Source organism: Emys orbicularis, chromosome 11 (assembly GCF_028017835.1).
Source record: "Emys orbicularis isolate rEmyOrb1 chromosome 11, rEmyOrb1.hap1, whole genome shotgun sequence".
NCBI classification, from domain to species: Eukaryota; Metazoa; Chordata; order Testudines; family Emydidae; genus Emys; species Emys orbicularis.
The window spans coordinates 2,176,543-2,183,384 of NC_088693.1; the positions used below are offsets into that span (position 1 = coordinate 2,176,543).

Sequence of the window (6,842 nt, forward strand, 5' to 3'; positions counted from 1 at the left end):
CAGATTTCTAGGCTATTCTCAGTGTCCCTTTTGGGTACAGCTCCCCTGGCTGAGCCACCAGTTCCTTTATCTGACAGCAGAGCAGCGACCAAGGGGTCACGGGAAGGCTGCTCGGCAGGGCTCCTCCACCTCAGGAGACTGAGAAAAGAGGCGGCCCCAAATGCTGCCTTCACACTCACTAAACCCTGGGTGTCAGCGACCACAGTGACTGGTGCTGCGTAAGATCTTAGTGAGGGTGACGGGCTATCAGAGGACCCAGTCAATCACCCGGGTGGCCTATGCTGGCACGCACCCTGCTGTACAATTCTAGATGTATCGATTTTGAGGCCAGAAGGGAACACTGTGATCAGCCAGTCTGCCCTGCAAAACACAGGCCACGGACCAACTCCCAGCAGCTCCTGCATCCGGCCAGTAACTCAGGTTCTGTCCACTCTAGCTTAGACCCCCCAAGCAGGAGAACTCCCACGACTTCCCTCGGGGCGGCGCTGCCAAAGCCTGATTCAGCTTCATGTCCGATATCTTCCCAGCTATTCAGCTGGAACGTTCCCTGTTCATTTCATCCCCCCCCCCCCCCCCCCCGTGTCACTCAGTGGGCTGGAAATGTAGGTGCGGGGGGATGGCTGCATTACAGAGCCTATGCTAGCATAGCCCCCTAGCGCACACACGGTCTGCCCCACCACCAGGGGTTTTTCCACCTCCCGGAACGACTTAACTGGGGACAGAAGCCCTCTTCTGCAGCCACACTGCGCGTTTTATCGGCACAGCCTCGTCAGGCAGGGACATGGTTTTCTCACGCCCCGACCGATGTAGATATGCCGACACAACTCTGAAGTGCAGACTAAGGCTATGTCTACACTTCAAAGAGAAGTCAGCCTATGTTAGGTCAACTTACAGCCATGCCATTAATTCCTGCCGTGGCTGATGTCCACACTGCCCTCGGTGCGCAGTCCTCACTAGGAGCGCTTCCACTGACCGACAAGGGGCAGTGTGGGGGGCTGAGAGCCAGGGCTTCTCACCTCCGGCAGGGAGATCCACACCCGTAGTCTGGTCGGCTGCTGTGCTCCCAGCGGGGAGCCGGGACCCCGGGAGGCAGCCGAAGCCAGGAGCGTGGGTGGCAGCCCAGCTTGGAGCGGAGACCGGGCAGCAGCCAGGCTCTGAAGCCAGGAATCGGCTTCCTTGTCAATGTCATGGGTCCTCCAGCAGAGCCGTGAAATTGATGAGACAGCCAACAGCCAAGTAAGACAGCGTCCCCCTAAGCGTCTGGTGGAGGGGGTTTTACGTTGCCGGCATAGCAGGGGAGTTCCATCGACGGGAGGAACACCATGTGTACCCCTCCGCCGGTTTGGCCACAAAAGCTGACTAAGGCTGGGAGGTGAACACGTGGCTCGTCACACAGAACCAGGCTCGGCATTCGTATGCTGCAGAGGCCCGTGACCCGAACCCCGATCTGTAAGCGGGAGGAAGGCGGACTCGGAGCTACTGAAACCCCAGGGTTTGGTAGAGGGGGCGGCATTTCCTCAGCAGTTCCCCTGCGGTAGCCATTAAAGAACGGCTTTAAACGGTAATATCAGCAAGTGCCCAGTGCGCGTCTCACGCCCGGGGCCAAGCTGCAGGGCAGCGATACCGAGGGCACCGCTCCGGGCCAGGGGTGGGCGGCGCCTGCTGCCAGCCCCGTGCACTGAGCTGTGCCCTGGGGACATGCCAGCTGGGGAGTGGGGACTGGACCGAGGGGAAGCTGGGTCTCTCGGGTGGGGGAAGGGAGATGGGTCCCCTCAGCGCAGGAGAGGCAGTGGGGAGCCCGCCTGGGGAGGAGGTGGGACCCTACGGGGGCCCCCTCAGCAATGGGAAAGGAAAGGGGGAGGGGTAAGGTGGGATCTGGCCTGTTGTCCCCTGTGGGAGGGGAGAGACTTGGCCCAGGGGCAGTAGCTGGACACGTAGGGGCCCCAGCCTGGGAGGGGCCCCACCCAAGGGGGAGACTGGGCGGGACCTGGCATGTGGAGGGGAGCCAGACAAGTGGGGGGCTTGGCCAGGGTGCGAGAGCTGGGGAGACGGGGGGCCCGGGAGGGAACCAGACATGTGGGGGGTTGGGGGGGGCTTGGCCGGGGGGGCAGGAGTTGGGGAGACGGGGGGGGGCTGGCCCGGGGGGGAGGGGGGAGCCGGACACGTGGGGGGTGGGGGGGCTTGGCCGGGGGGGCGGGAGTTGGGGAGACGGGAGTTGGGGAGACAGGGGGGGGTTGGCCCGGGGGGGAGGAGGGAGCCGGACACGTGGGGGGTGGGGGGGCGGGAGTTGGGGAGACGGGGGGGTCTGGCCCGTGGGGGGAGTCGGACACGTGTGGGGGTGGGGGGGCTTGGCCGGGGGGGGCGGGAGTTGGGGAGACGGGAGTTGGGGAGACGGGGGGGGCTGGCCCAGGGGGGGAGGAGGGAGCCGGACACGTGGGGGGTGGGGGGGGCTTGGCCGGGGCCGAGAGCTGAGGAGACGGGAGTTGGGGAGACGGGGGGGGGCTGGCCCGGGGGGGAGCGAGACACGTGGGGGGTGGGGGGGCTTGGCCGGAGGGGGCGGGAGTTGGGGAGACGGGGGGGGGGGCTGGCCCGGGGGGGAGGAGGGAGCCGGACACGCGGGAGTTGGGGGGGCGGGGGGGGGCTGGCCCGTGGGGGGGAGGGGGGAGTCGGACACGTGGGGGGCTTGGCCGGGGGGGGCGGGAGTTGGGGAGACGGGAGTTGGGGAGACGGGGGGGGGCTGGCCCGTGGGGGGAGTCGGACACGTGTGTGGGGGGGGGGCAGGAGTTGGGGAGACGGGGGGGCTGGCCCGTGGGGGGAGTCGGACACGTGTGTGGGTGGGGGAGCAGGAGTTGGGGAGACGGGGGGGGGCTGGCCCGTGGGGGGAGTCGGACACGTGTGTGGGTGGGGGGGCAGGAGTTGGGGAGACGGGGGGGGGCTGGCCCGTGGGGGGAGTCGGACACGTGTGGGGGTGGGGGGGCTTGGCCGGGGGGGGCGGGAGTTGGGGAGACGGGGGGGGCTGGCCCAGGGGGGAGGAGGGAGCCGGACACGTGGGGGGTGGGGGGGGCTTGGCCGGGGCCGAGAGCTGAGGAGACGGGAGTTGGGGAGACGGGGGGGGGCTGGCCCGGGGGGGAGCGAGACACGTGGGGGGTGGGGGGGCTTGGCCGGGGGGGGGCGGGAGTTGGGGGGGCGGGGGGGGGGCTGGCCCGGGGGGGAGGAGGGAGCCGGACACGCGGGAGTTGGGGGGGCGGGGGGGGGCTGGCCCGTGGGGGGGAGGGGGGAGTCGGACACGTGGGGGGCTTGGCCGGGGGGGGCGGGAGTTGGGGAGACGGGAGTTGGGGAGACGGGGGGGGCTGGCCCGTGGGGGGAGTCGGACACGTGTGTGGGTGGGGGGGCAGGAGTTGGGGAGACGGGGGGGCTGGCCCGTGGGGGGAGTCGGACACGTGTGTGGGTGGGGGAGCAGGAGTTGGGGAGACGGGGGGGGCTGGCCCGTGGGGGGAGTCGGACACGTGTGTGGGTGGGGGGGCAGGAGTTGGGGAGACGAGGGGGGCTGGCCCGTGGGGGGAGTCGGACACGTCTGTGGGTGGGGGGGCAGGAGTTGGGGAGACGGGGGGGGGCTGGCCCGTGGGGGGAGTCGGACACGTGTGGGGGTGGGGGGGCTTGGCCGGGGGGGGCGGGAGTTGGGGAGACGGGGGGGGCTGGCCCAGGGGGGAGGAGGGAGCCGGACACGTGGGGGGTGGGGGGGGCTTGGCCGGGGCCGAGAGCTGAGGAGACGGGAGTTGGGGAGACGGGGGGGGGCTGGCCCGGGGGGGAGCGAGACACGTGGGGGGTGGGGGGGCTTGGCCGGGGGGGGGCGGGAGTTGGGGGGGGCGGGGGGGGGCTGGCCCGGGGGGGAGGAGGGAGCCGGACACGCGGGAGTTGGGGGGGCGGGGGGGGGCTGGCCCGTGGGGGGGAGGGGGGAGTCGGACACGTGGGGGGCTTGGCCGGGGGGGGCGGGAGTTGGGGAGACGGGAGTTGGGGAGACGGGGGGGGCTGGCCCGTGGGGGGAGTCGGACACGTGTGTGGGTGGGGGGGCAGGAGTTGGGGAGACGGGGGGGCTGGCCCGTGGGGGGAGTCGGACACGTGTGTGGGTGGGGGAGCAGGAGTTGGGGAGACGGGGGGGGCTGGCCCGTGGGGGGAGTCGGACACGTGTGTGGGTGGGGGGGCAGGAGTTGGGGAGACGAGGGGGGGGCTGGCCCGTGGGGGGAGTCGGACACGTGTGGGGGTGGGGGGGCTTGGCCGGGGGGGGCGGGAGTTGGGGAGACGGGAGTTGGGGAGACGGGGGGGGCTGGCCCAGGGGGGAGGAGGGAGCCGGACACGTGGGGGGTGGGGGGGGCTTGGCCGGGGCCGAGAGCTGAGGAGACAGGAGTTGGGGAGACGGGGGGGGCTGGCCCGGGGGGGAGCGAGACACGTGGGGGGTGGGGGGGCTTGGCCGGGGGGGGGCGGGAGTTGGGGAGACGGGGGGGGGGCTGGCCCGGGGGGGGCGGGAGTTGGGGAGACGGGAGTTGGGGAGACGGGGGGGGCTGGCCCAGGGGGGAGGAGGGAGCCGGACACGTGGGGGGTGGGGGGGGCTTGGCCGGGGCCGAGAGCTGAGGAGACGGGAGTTGGGGGGGCGGGGGGGGGCTGGCCCGTGGGGGGGAGGGGGGAGTCGGACACGTGGGGGGCTTGGCCGGGGGGGGCGGGAGTTGGGGAGACGGGAGTTGGGGAGACGGGGGGGGGGCTGGCCCGTGGGGGGAGTCGGACACGTGTGTGGGTGGGGGGGCAGGAGTTGGGGAGACGGGAGGGGCTGGCCCGTGGGGGGAGTCGGACACGTCTGTGGGTGGGGGGGCTTGGCCGGGGGGGGCGGGAGTTGGGGAGACGGGGGGGGCTGGCCCGGGGGGGGAGGGAGCCGGACACGTGGGGGGCTTGGCCGGGGGCGAGGGGGACCCTCGGACTCACCAGCGCGGCGGGGCGGGCGGCCTGGGCCCCACCCGGCTTCTTCCTGCGGCCCCAGGCTCCCCGCGCGCCGGGCGCCGAACCGCCCGCCGTTACCATAGAGATCCGGGGTGGGGCCGGAACACCACGTGCGCCGTCACCACGACTACAGCTCCCGGCATGCCCCGCGCCTCATGGAACTACAGCCTCCAGCATGCGCCGCGCCTCATGGCACTGCGGCCCCAGCATGCCCCGCGCTAGCAAAGAGCAGGGCTCCCAGCATGTCCCGCGTGGCACAGAGCCCAGGGCAGGGCTCCCAGCATGGCTCTTGCTGGAGCTGGGCTCCGTGGCCAGCAGGGCTGATGGGCGATGGCTCCAGCTCTGGGGTCCGGCCCCCAGGCTCCACCTCGCCGGCCATGGCCTGCCAAGCCAGGGTTCGCTCTAGGCCCCCAGCCGGGGTTTGGACCTGGGCGTGAAGCCAGCCAGTCGCCCCGGCGCCAGCACTGCCACCCCGGGTTCTCCTCCAGGATGTGCATCCACACAGGCCCACGCCCGCACAGCAGTCCCAGGGTCAGGCTTCCCAGCCGACCCCCCTACCTCACGGTTCAGGATTCAAAGAGGAATGCCCACGGTGCCCCTCATTTCACAGGGAGGTGGTGGATGGGTTACAGCCTGTCCCTGCAGTTGGTTCTTGGGCAATACCCGCTAAGACAAAGCTGCGGCACAGAGCATCCCCACTCCCTCTCCAATGCCCGTCTGTCTGTATGTGGCAGGGGCTAGAGGTGCTGGGGAACCTCTCCAGCTGTGCTAGTGGACGGGCACTCTGTGCAGATAGTAAAGCCACCTCTGGGGTAGAAGCTTATGGATTTATCTTGCCACCAGACTGCAGGTCAGAGATGACAGCTGACAGCACTAGGCAGTACAGGAGGCAATGCACTTTCAGAGGTGCCCCACCTCCGATGAGACAATAAATAGAGCTCTCTACCACCCCAGCCCTGGCGTGTGCCCAGGTCAAAGATAACGATCCCACCGTTTTCTAAAAGAGATGGGGAGAATGCCATGGTCCCAGCCAGCTGAATAGGCATGAATGACCAAAGCCATGTGTGAGCCAGGATAAAGAAGCTAGAGACAACTACCCAGCTCTGACCTAGATGGGGATGTAGTACTGTACTTCATCTGATTAAACAAGCAGATTCCAGGAGAGGACTACGGGGAAATCATGCCTCACCAATCTATTAGAATTCTTTGGGGGGGGTCAACAAACATGTGGACAAGGGTGACCACAGGTAAACAGAGAGGTGGCAAAATTTGGAGATGGTACAAAATCACTCAAAATAGTTAAGTCCAAAGCAGACTACGAAGAGTTACAAAGGGATTTCACTAAAGTGGGTGACTGGGCAACAAAATGGCAGATGAAATTCAGTGTTGATAAGGGGCAAAGTAATGCACATTGGAAAACATAATCCCAACTATACAGACAAAATGATGGGGTCTAAATTAGCTGTTACCATTCAAGAAAGAGGTCTTGGAGTCACTGTGGATAGTTCTCTGAAAACATCCACTCAATGTGCAACGGCCGTCAAAGAAAGCGAACAGAATGTTAGGAACCATTAGAAAGGGATGGATAATAAGACAGAAAATATCATACTGCTGCTACATAAATCCTTGGTACGCCCACACCTTGAATACTGCGTGCAGATGTGGTCGCCCCATCTCAAAAAAGTTATGGAACTAGTTGCCAGGGGATGTTGTGAAGGCCAAAACTATAAGGGGGTTCAAAAAAAGAACTAGATAAATTTACGGCGGACAGGTCCATCGATGGCTATTAGCCAGGATGGGCAGGGACACAACCCCCTGCTCTGGGTGTCCCTAGCCTCTGACTGCCAGAACTG

The 6,842-nt window shown here is 67.3% G+C and overlaps 1 protein-coding gene across 1 annotated transcript in view; it reads right to left on the bottom strand.

Annotated features, from left to right (window-relative positions):
* The window catches only part of TTLL4 (tubulin tyrosine ligase like 4), a 45,961-nt gene extending 40,942 nt beyond the window's left edge, over positions 1 to 5,019 (bottom strand). The window contains exon 1 of the mRNA XM_065413219.1: positions 4,975 to 5,019. The gene's annotated coding sequence lies outside the window, so the exon portion shown is untranslated. The remainder of the gene's footprint in view (positions 1 to 4,974) is intronic.
* Positions 5,020 to 6,842: the final 1,823 nt, after the last annotated feature.